The following is an 18,110-nucleotide window of genomic DNA, read 5'->3' on the forward strand; positions in this document are numbered from 1 at the left end:
AGATAGATGGGCTCGGTGGGCACCTGTGTCCAACCAGAGTCAACCCACCAGAGACCGAAGGCAAGCAATTTCTCTGTACATGGAGGCCACATCCTGCAACCTGCTTAACACCTAGTAACAAATGTCTTTTCTCCTACTGATTTCAGTGGAAGATAAGTAGTAGCCTGATATACTAATATACTGCCAAATTTAGGGTCCAGATCTCAGAACAAATACATGAAGGTGTACCTTATTCTGGTCACAAAGAACCATCCTCATCTTTGCAGCAGTCTGAATAGGTCCACTCCCTGAATCAGGAATCTAGATTTTTACAGGTAAAACAGTCAAAAATAAACATTGAAAGACCAGGAAAGTCTTCTGATTACTCAAATCCTAACACTTTTTAAGCCTAGAGTTTGAACCTACACCAAGTCCCCAAATACAACGCTTTATTATGGGGAGCAAGGAGTGAGGGAAGATGGAGTAAAAGGCGTACTCAGCTTGAAATACACTTTCTTCAATTTCATTTCCTGGTTGAACCTAGATCCCTATTCTTGGTACAGTTCTGTTTTCTGTGTTCCTAGAACTTGTCTGAATTGAACTCCTAGAACTGAATTGAAAGTAGCATTATCCCACAACGGTGGCAGAATTCCCAAGAAATTACTAAGAAAATAAGCAATTAAGTACCATTAAGGGAAATAGTACTACATAAGAGTAGCAGTAATGAGAAATACTGTGAGAGTCAGAGGTGGTATCAGAATTGGTGCATAAAATAATAGCAATAAGAAACCCACTGCTAACATGGAAATCAGTGGAGATTTTAGGTCTTTTTTCCTTATGCAAATTAAGTAATTTATTTAGTTGATGAAGTATAGACTCAAGTGCCTATGTTTTAGGGACCTGGAATTAAAAATTTTAGCATTTGGTTGTCCTGTGGTATGTGTTTATCATAGGAGAAAAAAGAAATTAAACACTAGTTGAGGAAATACAGGTTTATTGCAAAACAAATAAATTAAAAGCAAGCAAGATTTAATTATTCTCATAACCAAATATTTCTGTTATTAATTATTCCAAAATAATAAAAAAAGAAATTTATTTTGTTTATTGTTTTTCCAACAGTTTCCTTACACTTTCAACTGAGTTCTTTAAAAAGCGGTATTTTGGTTCACAGTAATCTATTTAGCTACTTACTACACCCATTTTTAACATATCTGACCAAGATAAAGATTGGTAAAAATTATTTATATTTCAAAATTTGTTTTGGTTTCCCAGTCTTGGACTTTCAGCAAGCCCTTTTGACATGCAACTATTCAAACTACTCACCTTCAATTGGACCTTTAGTGTTAACACAGGTGACACTGGCCATAAGCATTTGAAATAACTGAACTCTCCCAAGTAACTGGAAAACCATTCCAGAAAACAAAACCTATGAATTATCTATATCAAGAATACCCAGAAACCCATAAGGCAAACATGCAAATAGAAACTCATGCTGAATCACAGCAGCTTTTTGAAAGTTACTTGAGATTTCAGATCAAAAAATATCTACTTCAGTGTCTTCACTGATGAAAATAGTAATGTTTTGACCTTAACTAAAATATGGACTTTCTTGAGTACTTGTAAAGAGCAAATGTGAAATTTCAGATAGAAATTTTTTAAAACAGAACACTATTGACTGTCTTTGTGGAGTGTTCAAAGTTTTTCTCAATTTTTTTCAGTATTAATAGGCAAATTTTGTCCAATGACATAAACCAAAAATACTTCTGCATTGCAGTGACATATACTGCATTCCCTATGCCAAACAAATTCTAATTGAATTTCACTGGAGCTTTTCCTCCTTATAAAACCAATTTCTGGCTCTTTCGTGGGTATAATATGAAACTTGCTGAGATAGTGAAAAACATCTCATTCAATAAACTTGCAATAATTCATCAGTAAACATATGAAGTGACTTCTCTCCTGAAACATCTTCTGTTTCCCAAATTTTCTAGTTAAATGTAGTTAATCACCTACAACCCAGGACTTTAATCCTTTTTGCTGACTTTTAAAAGAATATATTCTATGATTATTTTTAGAGTGTTCTCTCTGTGCCTAGACTCAACTGGACTGAAAGAGTCTATGGCTGTTCACTCCAAGAGATTTTTGTTATCTTGTTTTGTTTCATTTATGGTGCCAGAAAAGCAGACCAAAGTAATGGTATGATAAAGCTGGAGGAAAACTAAGAATGTGGTTTAATCTTACACCTGCAGAGAAGAAGAGTGGGATATTTTTGACAGATGCTTGTATAAACCCCAATGATGAAGATTCCACAGTAACATGTTTTACGGATTCATTATTGTCTTAAAAAGATTTTTTTATGGCTCTGTGAAAATATTTCTAGCAGTAACTGAAAGAGTTTATGGTTGTTTTTATGGCTTAATCCTGATAGCCCTTGCAATGTAATAACAGGCCATTTAGATAGTGTATGAAGAAACAAACAATTTCTTGGTATGACTTAAATTTGTTGTTTCTTAGCTTTGTTGGGTGCAATTTATTCTAGTAATATGAATTACTATGAGTCATTCAACTTTTCCATTACTTACAATAATTTTACAACATAATTTCTGTATCATTTACATCACAAAAGTATGGTTCCAACCTTTAAATACTCCCCCATATCTTATCTTCGTGTTCTTTTGTGTCATCTCCAGGACTTTTCTAATGGGAGGCCAGCAATCCACAAAAATGTAGTAATACATTTTCAATCCTCTATTTTTCTTCAACAGAAATTAAAATATTATTTGCTTTCTGATTTTTTTTTTTGTTTTCCTAGGTACAGCAAAGAGTTACATTAAATAAATTGTCCACCATGAAACTATTCTTTTTTATAGTGACTGATGTTGACTGGGGAGGTATCAGTATGGATGAATTAATGTAAAGTGGCTAGATTCAACACTCACTTCTGCTTTGCCTTAACAATTTCCTTTAGTGTTATTGTAGATAATTTTCTGTCTTGTTTATTCCTGAAATTCTTAGGTGGCTTTTCATTCTTGGCCTACATACCTTTCAGTAAGACACTTCAGTCCCTCTTTCTATTTATCTTTTTCTTCAGGACATTAATAAGTGTGTAATGTGTCAAGTACCACCACTGTTAGGAAGAATAGACGGCCATCTCATTATTAACCTTTTTCCATGATGAAAATGAATGTTTACATCTACTCTTTGTTTTCCTATCTCTGAGCCATTTTCTAATATGAAACAGAACTTTCGTCATTTATTCTGTGGCTTCTGTTTCCTTGATAATCTACTGTGAAGAATTTTATCAAAAATGTCTTGAAAGTCTAAGTAAATTATTTTTATTTATTGGATATTTTTTTCCATTCACTCCATGCAGTGTTTTCTATACCAATATAAAGCAGTGGGATATATTCCAGAGTGAGTTAGAAAGTTGGTCCTTTTTAAATTATTTCCGGTTAAAATAGTCAGAGTTTAGTCAGGTGAAAAGTTTACTTCAGATGCTGGTATTTCTTCATTATTTTGACAAAGATGGGTATTGGAAGCATTTTTATGGTACAAGCTAACCAGTCCATTTTCTTAAACAGTAGAAGACCTGTTGTCCATTTCATGCATTAATATAATGGAAGAAGTAGTATTGCCTAGGATAATTGGGTCTCTTGTTATGTATCCAAATTTTGTCATGTTTTTTCATAACAAATATTTTAGTCATCCAAACTTTTGAGATTAAATTCAATACTGAAAATACTGTTGATATCAATCTTAATCAATGCAAGATTTTAATTATTAGGTAAAATGGTGCCTTTGTTAATTCTTTGTTTTAGTTTGCTTGTATAGTTTTAAGTATGTGACAGTTTTTTTTCTTGAAGGATTGTTATAGTACTCACAAACTATTTTCTAGAATTTCCACAAACTTGATGGCCTATCAGAATAATTATTATTCATTATGTCTTCAAAAGTATTTACTCTGCTGTTAACAGGAAATATTCTACACAGTTGTGCTTTGAAAGTTTTTGGAGTTCCTTAAATGAATGATAAATAACTTACTAAGTAGTCTGATTTCAACACAGTGAGCACAGTCAGTATTCATCTACATCAGATGAAATTATAGCTACTTAGTAGAGGTAGGAATTCATACCCGTCACTTCCATGAAATGTAAAATAAGATATGTCGGAGGCAGTAGTTTAGCCGTCGGAATGTGGCTTTCAAAGGTTTCTTCAGAACACAGCACAATTTTCTTCAAGGTATCCTTTCCAAATATATGAAATGGAAAAGCATTTTACAACCAATCTGATCAGTTATTTTAATGTTAATGTGGTAAGTGGAGTATACTTTAAGAAGGATCTCTGCTCAGTCACCCAAAAGTTTATAAAAGTCTATATAACTTGAAGTATTTTGTGTCTATGCATATTTATATCCATTTTCTTTTGTTCTATAGTATTGTATAAATATATAACACAAATTTCATAATTCTTTATTCTATTTAAAAAAGTAATAAAAAAATAAAACCTCTATTTTGAAAAAATCCTTCTGCAATAACACAAACCTCTTAAAAATTATACTTAATCAAATAGTTACAGGTAGACCATTCTGTTGCCTTGAAAAAAGTCAGAAGAATATGAGACAAATATAAAACTTGGCATAATTATTTTCAGAATGTTCTTAGGGTGAAAAGAAAAAAAGAGATATTTTTCTATTTTGGGAAATTATGTTAAAGAAAATCAGAATGTTCTCAGCATATTTTCTTTTAAAACAGTACTACAAAAAGTAAAATTATTGTGCTGATGTGTAGCTACCATGTTTGTACTGACCATGACAGGACACAGATATAAAATTTCCTTACAGGTATTGTCATGGAAAAACTCAATGGAAAAGAAGGAAATTGCTTATCCAATGAGAAAGAAGGAACTGCTTTTGCATGGCAAGGTGTAATGTGTCCAGCATTTGTGCCTTGACTTACCAATACATTACAAAATCTCCCATTTATTGGTGTTGGAAGACAACAGGAGAACAGGAAAACAAGGATGTTACTGTAATGATAGCTGTATTCCTTCTCCTGCACCAGAGCAAGAGACTACACAGAGGTGAAGGATCTTTCACCAATCTGCCTTGTCAAGGGTAACAAACAGATGATTGCATGGCCTTGTTTGCTACTTAGTAGGGACGTGATTGCTCATAATCGCTGATAGCTTCTGGTGCTTTATTAATGGTAAGACTTTCCCCTTTATACTTTTCTGTAACTGTTTGTTTGTTTTCTCTGTTATTTCAATTAAATAACATTCTTTGTGTAAAGAAGGTTGTTCAGCACTAAAGACCTTTTTTTTTGCAATTTAATATACTTTAACTAAATTCCCCACAGAAACAATGTGAGAGGATAATAGAAGTGGTTATAGCCTCCCGCTAATATTGTAGGATTATCTAAACAGACTTAGATAATCTCTTCTGTTGCATCAAAAACAGAATCCTTAATTTCCTTTTATCTGCTAGTGAAGTATGCTGTTGAATAGAAGTATTTGTGCAATTCTAAGTATTTAAGAAAAAAATAAGCTCCAAATAAAAGGGTTTTACAATTTTTGTAGGTCTTTACCCCCAAAACCTGAACACTTTGATTAAATAAACATGAACATGTAAAATGTTTGTAACCCTATTTTTTACATAATACAGGGTTGATACGGGAGGCTTGTTTAAATTTAGCTTTAAACAGCAGGCTGAATTCAGTGTAACTTCACAAATGATACTGAATACCATAGAACCAGACCCCAGTCCGTATTGGGGAAAATTCTTCTGAAATCTGGTCCATACAAAAGTGTATGTTTTTAAGAAAGAACTTTTGTTCCTTTTGTTCATCACTGAACTCTTCAATGAACATATGAGTACTTAATAAAAACTAACAAAACCAATTTTTATTGCTTCAGTTTGTATTACTCCAAACTTTGTTCTCCTTTATGATACATAGCTAGAAACAGGCTTATCATTTCATCCCAATAGCTAATTTCAAGAATAGCATCAAGTTTTAACTGTTTCTGCAAGAGACACTATTAAATCAATTTTGTGTTGTAAAAAAGAACATTTCTTTCTTATTTTGTCTCTAATAGCTATTTCATCTATTCAGACTAACAGAACTCTGAAAATGCAATTTTCTTATTCCTTGTTATGCAGATCTTCTCTTAGGCAATGAAAATTGAATGTCGATTCCATTTTAGTTAAAGTCAGATTCACTTTTTAACTTGCTGTAGTACAATCTCTCTGTTGTAAGTACTGTAACACAATTAAAAAGAAAACATACTTTATTTTGAAATTGTAATACTTTCTTGGTTTTAAGATTTATAAAAGGAAAAACAGCTAAAACATTCCCTTCTATATAGTGAGAATGAATAGGCAAAAACCACCAAAGTAGTAGAGAGGGGAGGTAAGTTTACTCTTTTGTCTTTCACCTTAAAACATGTATACACAATTTCCTTATTCTACAAATAATTTAGCATTGTGCCTACTAAGCAATTTAATGGACAGAAACTATTTATTTATGCCAATTTCTGTAATTACAATATGTACAGCAGAAAAAGGCAGTAACTAGAATATCTGTCATTTAATTTAGTTAAGAAACTACAGAAGAGCTCCTTGTATGTTGAGACTTTCTAAGATGACTTTTCTATGACTAAATCAAACAATAAATAAATAAATCTATGGAGGACATTGAGAAGTAGGAACTTGGCTGGTTTTTAATAAAATTATTGACCAATATTTTCTTAACAAACTGGAAATTATCTAGTTCCTTATGGAAATAGAAAAAATAAACCATACCTCAAAATCCTTTATCCCACCGTAAGTGATATTCATGGTGATTCATAAAGATTAATTATGAATTTTCTATGTATTTATTATTTTTACAGAGACATAATGCATGCTTTCATTTATAATTATACACCTTAAACTGGCAGTTTCATAACTCATTCATCCACCAGAGATTGCAGTTGCTTTCACAGCTGAAAGGTGTCATACAAATGTAAGTTATTTATATTAATACAATGGCTTGAGCATACTGATGTTTCAGATGGACATGGTGAGAACTACCAGGTACAGAAAGAAATTTTATATACACAGTTTTTCAGATAGATTCTAATTTAAAATTCTGTAGGGAAGATACTGGCAAATTTAATCAGCTTCTTTCTATGTTCTTTCCTTCTCTTGAAGACATGACAATGTTCTGGAAGGATTTAATATAATTTGTTCCGGAAATGCAGATGATTTGTTAGATCATTGTTAACCATGGACTGCAACAGTTTTCTGATAGTTGAAACATGCTGGTAGAATGTCAGTCAAACACATAAGAACCTACAACACTCTGCTAAAGTAGGAAGAGATATTTTGAATCAAAAAATATTCTATCAGAATGGAATGCATCTTCTTTAATGACCACTAGCAGTAAATTAGGCAGAAAACTTGGTATTACTAACTTTTAAACCTGTATCAATTTTGTCTTTCAGGCAACTATAACTCATTTGAACGTGAATTCATATAATAGTTGTCATACAGACAAGCATGATAAAAAATATATGGAGTTGTGTTTTATCTGCATTTTTCCAGCATTTCTGTCTTTCAGCGTTTTACCTCAACAATTCTCCTAAAAGTTTTAGAGAAACATCAAGTAGGAGAGAGAAGTGATCCCCATGGAACCCTGTCAAATGGAAGATCTGAAGCTTGAGTTTTCTTGGTATACTTTTTGGGTACCTTCTTTGGGAAGACCCTAAATCATCTTAAGAAATTAATTTGATTCCTTGCATTTCCGTCAGGTGGAAAAAAAGTGATTTTAGTGTTGAGGGAGTTAACGTTGAAGAAAGGCTGTGAAAGATAAGAACGGATATCTACCCGTTATTATTTATCAAGCCTACTAAGGCTGTTTCCTAACTCTATTCAAGCATAAGAATAGAGGCTTCTAATTGTTAAATATTTGGATCTAATAGATGAATTTGCAGTTGGCTAGTTTATTTAAATATTTTATCAGGTCAGAGTGGGGCTAGGCAAGATATAACATGCAGCAAGGGTTACTGTCCGCCATCTGTATTCTTTCCATTTTTACCAGTGTTCAACAGTAGCTTCAGTGGCACACATGTGGTGAAAACTAACAGCCTACAAATCAACAATTATACCTATATTGATTCTTCTACAGAAGTCACTGCACTGTTTGCTTACATAGTGCAACCAGTAAAAAAAAAAAAAAAAAAAAAAAGCACAATCTCTTGAGCTATTAACTGTTGCTCAAAATATCCTTCAGAGAATTTATTTGAGAATTAAGAAAAGAAATTCTACAGTGTTTTGCTTCAGCACACTTTCCAATTTGGAGTAGCAGACTCCATCTCTCTACCATACAGTAGCTACTGGCCTGATTGACAGTTTAAACTCTTTTGTTTTATTGGTATTTTAACAAACTCTTTTGCTTGTGAATACATGATGTTACCATTTTTTCTTCCCAACATAAATACGGTTGCTTATTTTTTTTTTGCTTCTGATATACTGTCATAAAAGTTTCTACCGGTGCCTCCTAGCCCAGATGAATTTTCTGATGTGCGGTTCTCATCCTAGTTGTTGTTCAGACACATATCGTTTTTTATTAAGGAGCTTTATAGTTGTGGCATTTTCATATTCAGCACATCTGATTGGTAAGCTATGAAACAAAATGTAAAGTAGTTAGTGTTCCAGTAGTGAATAACAGCACAGACTGATCAATAACGTAATGGGAAAGAAGTGATACAAAGGTGAGCATAAGTTTGTGTCAATATGGCATCATATATATAAATGGCTCCCAGAGGTGCTTTTCCCTTCAAAATAGTCAAGATTGAGGTGGTGCAGGTCCAGTCCCTCGTGTCTTCTTAAAGAAACCACAACTGTTCAGTAGCAGTATAACAGATGTTCAAAAGAATCATTAACAATCTAAATGTAGGTATGGGCAGATGCACCATTTCTACTGCACATGACTTTGGGGGAGAGAGAGTTTTAAAGAAAATCAATAATGAGCAGATCTGTATACAAATTACTCCTCTAATTATATTTAAAAGGTAGATTAAGGTTCTTTGCTTCGGTGATTGTGCTTGAGACAAGTGATGAGAGTAGCTATTAGAGTAACCATGCATGATTGACTTGGCATGTATAGTAGATCAATGAGAGGCAAAATAAGTGGCAGCATAAGAGAGAGGCTTGTGTCAAAGCCTCAGTCCTGCTCTTTTTGCTGCTTTTCATTAAGGGCATATGAAATGCACTGCCATTAAAATAAAGGAATAAATATAATAAATAGATGGGTCTAAAAGGTATAAGGAAGTTCTATTTACCTATTAAGCAACTTGTCAGTGACATGCTACAGTATAACTTTTGTAATCTTTTCAAGAACATTAGTGGCATTGCAATAGGTGGGCACTCTCTGTGAGGAATGATCTTACTGGAGTTGAATAATTCCTTCAGGCATGATGACATATTGATAACATATTTTTTGCTCAGGAATGTGACCACAAAAATGTATATATAATTCACACTTTGTCTTCATGGTTTACTTTCACAATAGATAATGTCGTATAATATTGGAATAGTTGTCATTCTATAAGCATTAATTTAAAAAGAATAGGAAACTTTGGGAATCATCTGTATAAATACTAGAATTCTAAAAGTCTTAATAACTTGTTTGATTTTTCATATCTTTTTACAAACCATCATATCCTACTGTATGACACCTAGCACAGTAATTTAAGGTGCATTTAGAGCCATGAGCTTGCAGTCGCATTTTGCTGCTGAAGCTATACATAATCACCATGCTATCTGTTGTTGGATCCCAAAATGTAGTATCTGCAGAGAGAGATTTGGGTGGTCTTTGCAAAAAGCCATGGGCTACAGAAGCTGGGAAAAACCCTCTTCATTGACCTCATCTCTATGGAATTTTCCCACCTTCTCCAGCAGGATGTGAAGAGACTTTTTATATAATGTTGTCACGTGCCCTATTGTATCTGCTCCTCCCTGCATAATCCTGTCTCAAGAGATGTGAATATCTTTCCCCCATGAAAATCCCCTAAGACAAAGTGGGTTTTCCCCTATGATGTATGTGTTAAGACCCCAAAATTTGTTAACCTGGGTTTTCCCCTTACGTCATCCCCTGAAACCTCCTAATTGTAATAATTGTAATAGTTACAACCCCTTGTTGAATATGTAGACCCTAAACGTTTAAATATCAAATTTTAAGTCCAATAAAGGATTCTAGTTTCTTGCCCCCAGGCTGGGATCGTCTTAGCTCTATTGACCTCCACAATCTGTATGTGGACATATACAATCTCTCTTTCCCTCTCTGTTTCTAGCTTCCTCTAGTTCAACATTGCGTTATACTTTACAGAAGATTTTACATAAACATAAGCTGAGGATATTTTTCCATCAGCAATCGCTATTTGCCATCTAGACAAAGAAGATATAATTTTCATTCTCTTTTGTTTAGGGATGGTCATCATATTTCTGCTTTAGAAAGTGCATCTACTCTCCTCTAAATTAATGTCATCAATGCACTAAACAATGCTATTCTGCATCTGATATATTGTGAGACAAAACAGAACAAAGCAGAGACAAAAATAAAGCATCTCTGTGAGGTACAGGGGACAATCAATTAGATTCATCATCCGTTTTACATTCTAGTCACTGCTTTTAAAAAAGAGGAGTGCATAATACCATGGCAACAGTTGGAACTGCACTTCTTTATGGTATATAATCATTATGGATTCTTCAGCATTCCCTGAAAATTGAGATAAAAAGTCACAGGCGTAGTACTACCTACTAGGCTGATTAAATGACAAGTTTGTAATTTGCAAGCTCCTTTTTGCCATGGGAAAGCAATCATACAACTCTGGTTTCTAACTCAAGGGTTTTTGAAACATGCTGTATGATTTCTAGCTGGGCTGCAAGCTAAGATTAAATTGAAAACGATAGTATGTAGATTTTTGAACATGGTGTTGACATTTACTAGCCAATCAAATCTTGTAACTTTCCTGAATGACAGCAGATGTTGACCTTTCAAGCTTTCCCTATCTGCTTTCATGCATTACCTGCAGAAATTAACATTAACTTGCTTCTTGCTCCTTGCTGCTATTAATGTCAGCTGGGAATTGAGAATCATGAATTCATTTATTACGCAGAGTGGAGACCCGTTTTATACTCCAAGCACAGAAGGGCTGCTCCTGGGAGCTGGTATTTTTGGAAGCTGCTTCAACTACCTTTGTGGTTGAGGGATAGCTGGGAGCTATGGTGTAGAAAATGTCACTGGGAACAAGAGCAAAAAGAGACAGTGGAGGATGGATTCAAGGAGAAACCTAGGGGCCAAATACTTGCAAATAGTATTGCATACAGAGAGCTTAAAGTCTAAAATAAAACACTTAAAGCTATTCTAATGGAGTGCAAAACTAGATGCAAAGTACCAATGTCTCTTTGACTTGTTAACTGAACTATGAAAATGTAAGTCTGCATAATATGCAGCCTGGTAACAAGAAGCTTCAGGGGGTTACACAGCATTGCCTGAGGCTCTCTGGTATTATACTCTAAGGGAAATATTAACTTTGGTAGAGATGTCTCCTGCAATCTGAATAAGATTTTGATACAATTTCAGCCAATTGTGGAATCTTGCGTTTAAAAAGCAACAGGAAAAAACATAAAAGGAGCATTTTCTGTCCTGACCTTTTGCTTATGTTAGAAGGAAAAGCTTCTTTTGGGCACATACAGAAACATTATCAACAGAAAGGAAAAGCTAATGTTTATAACTGTAACAGCATTGCTTCAAACATCAACTTGCGTATATGTTATTTTTTGTTGTATATGTAACTTACCGGTCCAATGGGTCAGTATACCTCAAGTAACTATGAGTTTCATGCATATGTACTTCTAGTTTCATAGTAATACATCTCAAAGATGTATCTCATTAAATGCCAAACTTCTGTAAGCTAAATGAATTCCAGACAATTTTCCAAATTTACAAGGAAAACCTGCAGTCATAGCTGGATAGAAGCCTCTTGGTTGGCATCCTGGTCTTTACAGAGGTCTTCAATCCCTGATGTGCTGGAGGGACAGCATAACAAGGCACAAGCATTCTGTCAGGTTTCTAGAGAAGACTGATGACTATATCCTAAAATATGTGATCAAAGGGCCAATGGGGGAAAATACTCTACTGGACCTGATACTTACAGGCAAGAAGGGGCTGGCTGGGGATATTTAGACTGGGAACAGTCTCATCTACAGTGACTGTGTGTTAGTTAATCACAGTGGGCATCTAAGCACCATACAGCTGCTTGCTCACTCCCACACAGTAGGGCGGGAGGATGAATCATATGGGTAAATTTGAGAAAAATGTGGGTTGAGGCAAAGAAAGTTTAACTAGTAAAGGGAAAAAAAAAGAAGGGGGGAGGTACCAAACCAAAAATATTCAAAAGCAGTCACTCACCTCTTGCCAGCCAGTGTCCAGGCAACCCCTGAGCAACAGCTCCCATGCTTGCTGAGCATGACATTGTATGGTATAGAATATCTCTTTGGTCAGCAACAGCTGTGTTCCCTCCAAGATTCTTGCCCACTCCTGCCTACTTTCTGTGGGACACAGACCAAGAAACAGAAAGCTTTAAAGCTAATAGCAATAGCTAAAGTTCGATGTATCTGTAGTTTTGATCACCAATACAAAACTTAGAACAAACAAGAGCTGCTCTGAAGACAATTATCCAAGCCATACCCAATACACCATGAGATACTAAAGTTCAGATCCTGAAAGGAGGGAACAAGACAACTAGTAGTTCACAATTTTGAATTTCAGCAGAATACAATTTGGTTTGTTCAGAGACCTGCTTTGAAGAATGACACAGTAGGCAGTTTTGCAGAGAAGAAAAGTTCAGAATAACTGGTTGATTTTTCAAAACTCATCTCCTCCAAAAACAGGAATGGTCCACTGATGAGAAAACCAAGAAGGATGACTGGATGCCTGGATGGATGGAGTTCCTGACAAAACCAGGACATACAATTGATGGAAACAGAGTCAGGAATATGGAGCACTTTCCAAATGTGCAGAGATGGTGTTGGGAAAGAAAAAGCCCACCTGGATCTGAGACTTGAAAACAATGTGATGGACAATGAGAAGGGTTTACCTAGGTAATTCAACAGGAAAAGGAAGGCTAAGGAAAATGTGGGTCCATTGCTGAATTAGGCAGATGATCTGGTGAGAAGGGATATAGAAAATACCTTCTTCATAGATATCTTTACTGGTAAGAGTTGCCTTCAGGAATTCCAAATCCCTGAGACCAGTGGGAAAGTCTTGAGCAAGGAAGGCTTATCCTAAGTAGATGACCATCACATAAGTGAACATTTAAAGCAACTGAATATAAACAAGTCTATTGGAAGGGATGGAATGCACTCATGAGTGCTGAGAGAACTGACTGATGTCATTGTGAGGTGATTCTTTATTATCATTAAAAGGTTCTGGCAGACAGTAGAGGTGAGAGACCAGGGAATGTGAGAAAGCAAAACTTACTCCTTTTGCCAAGAAGAGCAAGAAGAAAGAACCAGAGAACTACAGACCAGTCAGTCTGACCTTGATACAGGGAAGGTGATGGAGCAAATACTTCTGAAAGCCATTTACAAACATATGATAGGAGCAGGCAGAACTGACTTACAAAGAAGAAATCATTCCTGACTTAGCTGATATCCTGTGATAAGTTGTCAGTGGATAAGAGAAGAGGAGCAGGAGTTTATCTCGGCTTCAGCAGAGTTTTCAACACTATCTCCCATAACAGTCTCATTAACAAACTGATGAAGAATGGCTTAGACAAATGAGCAGTGATGTGGGTTGAAAAAATGGCTGAACTGCCAGAACTAAATAACTGCAGCACAAAATCCAGCTGAAAGACAGTCACTAATGGCTTATCTAAAGGTTTTGTCCTGGTATCAATATTATTTAACAACTTCATTAATGACATGGATGATGGAACAGAGCACATCCTCAGCAGGTTTGCAGGTGATGCAAAACTGAGAGGACTGGCAGAAAAATCAGAATGGGGGTGTTGTTGTTCAGAGAGACCTTGACAGGCCACTGAATGGACCAATGGGAACATTATGAAGTTCAAGAAAGGCAAATGCAAAATCTGCATCTGGGGAAGAAGAACCCATGCAACAGTACACATTGTGTATCCACAGTCTGGAAAGCAACTTTTCAGAAAAAGAGCTGAGGCTCCTATTGCACAAAGTCCAATGGTATCCTGAATTAAATTAAGAAGAGCATTACCAGCAGGTACAAGGAAGTTTATTCTCCTCTGCTTAGAACTGATGAGGCCTCATCTAGAGTGCTGTATTCCATGCTGGAGTCTGATGTACAAGACAGACTGACATAATGCAATAAGTATGTAGGTGATCAAACTCTGCAGCAGGTTACCGAGAAAGATTGGTGAGTCTATATTCCTGGAGATTTTTGAAACATAACTGGATGTGATCCTGAGCAATCTGCTCTAATTGACCTTCCTCTGATGACAATGATCTCCAGAGGTCCCTAAACCTGTTCTGTGATTCTGTGAAAACTGAGTTAACAAATTAAGACCAGACTGAGTAGAAGTCCAAGGCTTCTCATCAGAGTTCTGCATGGTGGACTCTCAATTGGTTTCCCTCAGACACTAGAGTAGTAAGTCAAACTTGTCTCACGAAACCCAAGAAGACACTCTGGTCCTAGGACTAGGCAGCCATTACCAAGCTGCCTTTATGTCCAGCCCTACCTTGCATCTGTCTCAGTGCTATTCCTTTCTGCTAGCACTTAAAGTATTCACAACATCAATGGAGAATGTGCACTGCTGCTAATATGACAAAAAGTAAAGCTACAGAAACCTGTGCCTCAGCTTCTTTTTGCTGGAAGCTCAAGAATTTATGAAAAATTAATAATTTCTAATACTATACCAGGTAGAGATGGATTATTTTGGAAGTTGGAATTTCCCATAAAACCATCCCACTTGTTCATTATCAACCCTCAACAGGACCCATAAAACCTATTTAACACCACTATTATAGAAGAGCAGTAATATGTTCATTTTGAAATTGTTGGAGCCTGAATTGAAGCTTATTCTGTAGGAGACTGATTGATAGCAATGTCATTGGTAATTGAGTTCTTATTTCCTGTAGAGTCTATCAGTGATGACAGTATAGAATTTCAAGAAAGGGGGAGCTAAGTTAATGATTAATTGAAATGTTTATTCTTATGTCAAAGACATAATGTAAATGTGCTTGCTTCAGGGTAAAAGTCAATTAAACAGATGAAACAGGAACAAGGTGCCTTCCTTTGTGGAGCAGGTTTTTCTACAATTGTTCTTTTGGAACTTTTTTCTGAAACATCTGGGAAAAGTTTGTATGACAATTTATGCCCTAGAAGGTTAATGGTCTTCTAGTGTTCCCTGGAATAGTGATTTGGTCTCTCAGTAAACAACAGCAGCAGGAACAACAATAATAATATAAAATTAAACATACAAATTTAATCTGATTATATTATTACTGACCAGTTATTTGAGGCAAATGTAAAGCTGAACTATGATATTGTGCAAAATAAAAAGACTCTCCCTTGTCTGTTAAGAAACACTAATCTACATTTAATTTATCGTTTGTGACTAATTCCTCCCAGCAGTAAAGAGACATGTAATAGGGTTTAATTTTAGTCTGCAACCTGTCCATTCTCAAAGAAAATCAGAACTTGCTTCCCAATTTTCAAGTGAGAGAGAATAGACTGAATAGTCTGGCTACTGACAAGTATTTCAAAACTTATTAAGAATGGTAAACACCATTTATAGTCATTAGATACAGCTACTGTCTATGTGGCTCATCTCAAGAGTTTCTACAATATCTTCTCAGTGTCCATTCATCTCCTCAGATCCTTGCATCATGGAAAGGCTGTAGGAGATATCCATATCATTAAACATTGTCATGTTGCCCTTCACAAACACTGGATTAAGTTAGTAGGATTCAGCAGCTTCTTTCTGCCTCCTGGATGTCAAAAGTCCACAACAGCAATGAAACTTTAGTATGCTGAGAAACATTGTTAAGTTGTTCACACCTGTAAAATTGAATATCAGAATTTTTCCAAAATAAATACATATAATGGATGAGAACACATATCTGTTGTCTGTGACATTTGGTCTTTTAAGACTCTATGAGCCTATACAACACAATAGCTGACTGATACAGCAGCTAGAGAAAAAGATGGCTTTAGAAGGCCTCAGCTGTCTTTACTGTACCCTTTCTTCCCCAGACAATCCCTTACATGACAGACTGTGTGGGTATCTAACCAGTGCACAAAAAGGGTCTCCTACTGACCTTGAAATTAAGGTTTTTCTTCAAGCAGGAGGAACAGTAAAAAATTTAAATTCTCTTACTGTACCACTTACATCTGCAGAGTCAACCTGTAATGAATGCCATAAAGAGCTGACAGTCCTTATCAGCAGAAATAAAAGAATGAAGGTTCCAAAAAGGTGAGAGAGAAAAATGCTAGGCAATTATAAATTACTCTTAGCTAGACTTCAAATGTAGTTTCTTTTCAGTTGGAATGGGAATGCCTGACAAAATAATTAAAAAAAAGCATAATTTGGAAGTTACAGCTTGTCTCAATACACCAAAAATAACTCCACCCTAAATGCTTTTGTCACACAATGGTAATACACAGACTCTCAATTCCTATGACCATCTGGCCTGTGATGACAAGAGTCCTTCTAAAGGCAAGATAACTGAAAAAGACCTCTGCTTAAACCTGCCAAGGCCTCCGCAATCACAGCTGAGTTCTGTTGCCAAGTGAAGTTTTCGCATTTTCTGTTTGAATACACGGAATAATCAGTCTTTGACTTTATAGTAAGTTTATAGTCTGCAGGATGTAGACACCTTATTGCATAGTTCAAGAAAACTGTCTGCATTAGTGAATGATTACCAGGAGAATGAAGAAAAAAAATTCAAGTTGTTGGAAGCACCTATTTGATTTCTGAACATTAAACTGCTAGTGGCTGTATCACATATTTCTTGGGCAAAAAATATATTGACCTCCTCTGCTCAGTCAGTGTTTTCTCTCCAGTCATTTCTGCTCCCATTCATTCTACACTGCCATCTTACTGCTATATCCCTGAAAAATGACAACAAACATACATGTTAGAACTCTGGTGGGACCTTAGTAAGGATATGAAAAGATGGGTCTAGCTTGACAACTCATCGAAAGCTGGATATTATTGTCAAAACATTCAGTCTACAGGTCAACAAATCTTGAAGGGAACAACTGACTTAAATCTGAGGTTTTAGAAAGCTTTTTACTATAGCTCTATTATAGGAATCTAATCCACATGTTTATAATCACTAATCTCCAGCCCGAAGTTTCTTATAAAGGTAACCAAATTGGACTGTTATAGAATCTTACTCTTTCTCAGAACTGTGTACTAATTTGCTTGCCTCATTTCAATTTTCACTTCTGTCCTAAGTTTATTTCTGAACTAGTTTATCAGCATTGCATTTTGTTATTTCTTGAAGTTTGTTTCATTTCTGCTCTGAATTCTTCATAGTTTAACAATGCAAACACCACAAATAGTCTGACCTGAAAATGTAATTAACCACACTGTTAATTACTGTGAGCCATTTATCAGTTTAGGAAGTGTGAGAGTTATATTTTACATGGAATATATAAGCATCACAACATATAAACCAACTAATTGATAAACAGCTAATAGTTGCAGTTCTTAATAATATCATAAACATTTCTGAAAATTTTCTGTCTTGTTTTTCAACAGCTAAAGGTGACAGCTTTCCATAACAAACATGCTTTCTAGAAAAGCTGAGTTTAAAAATAAACCTAGATATTGAAGAAATCTGTCCATAGTGCACAGAGATGACTACTGACATAAGAGCAATAACTAAGTAATTAGAAGTCAATAATTCAGACCATCAGAATCTGATTGTTTATGTCTTGATTAGTAATAGCTGATGGTTTTGTTTTTCTGTGCAATGCTACCAATATACTAGATCATAAATTCCTGCAGAAAACTGAGATAATAGTGCATATTATTTACCACTCACTGTTTGACTTCATTTGTCTTGGGAAGAATGTAAACAAGTTGTGTTCTGATGTCCATATTTATGA

This window comes from Corapipo altera, unplaced genomic scaffold (genome assembly GCF_003945725.1).
Source record: "Corapipo altera isolate COAL_440 unplaced genomic scaffold, ASM394572v1 23, whole genome shotgun sequence".
NCBI classification, from domain to species: domain Eukaryota; kingdom Metazoa; phylum Chordata; class Aves; order Passeriformes; family Pipridae; genus Corapipo; species Corapipo altera.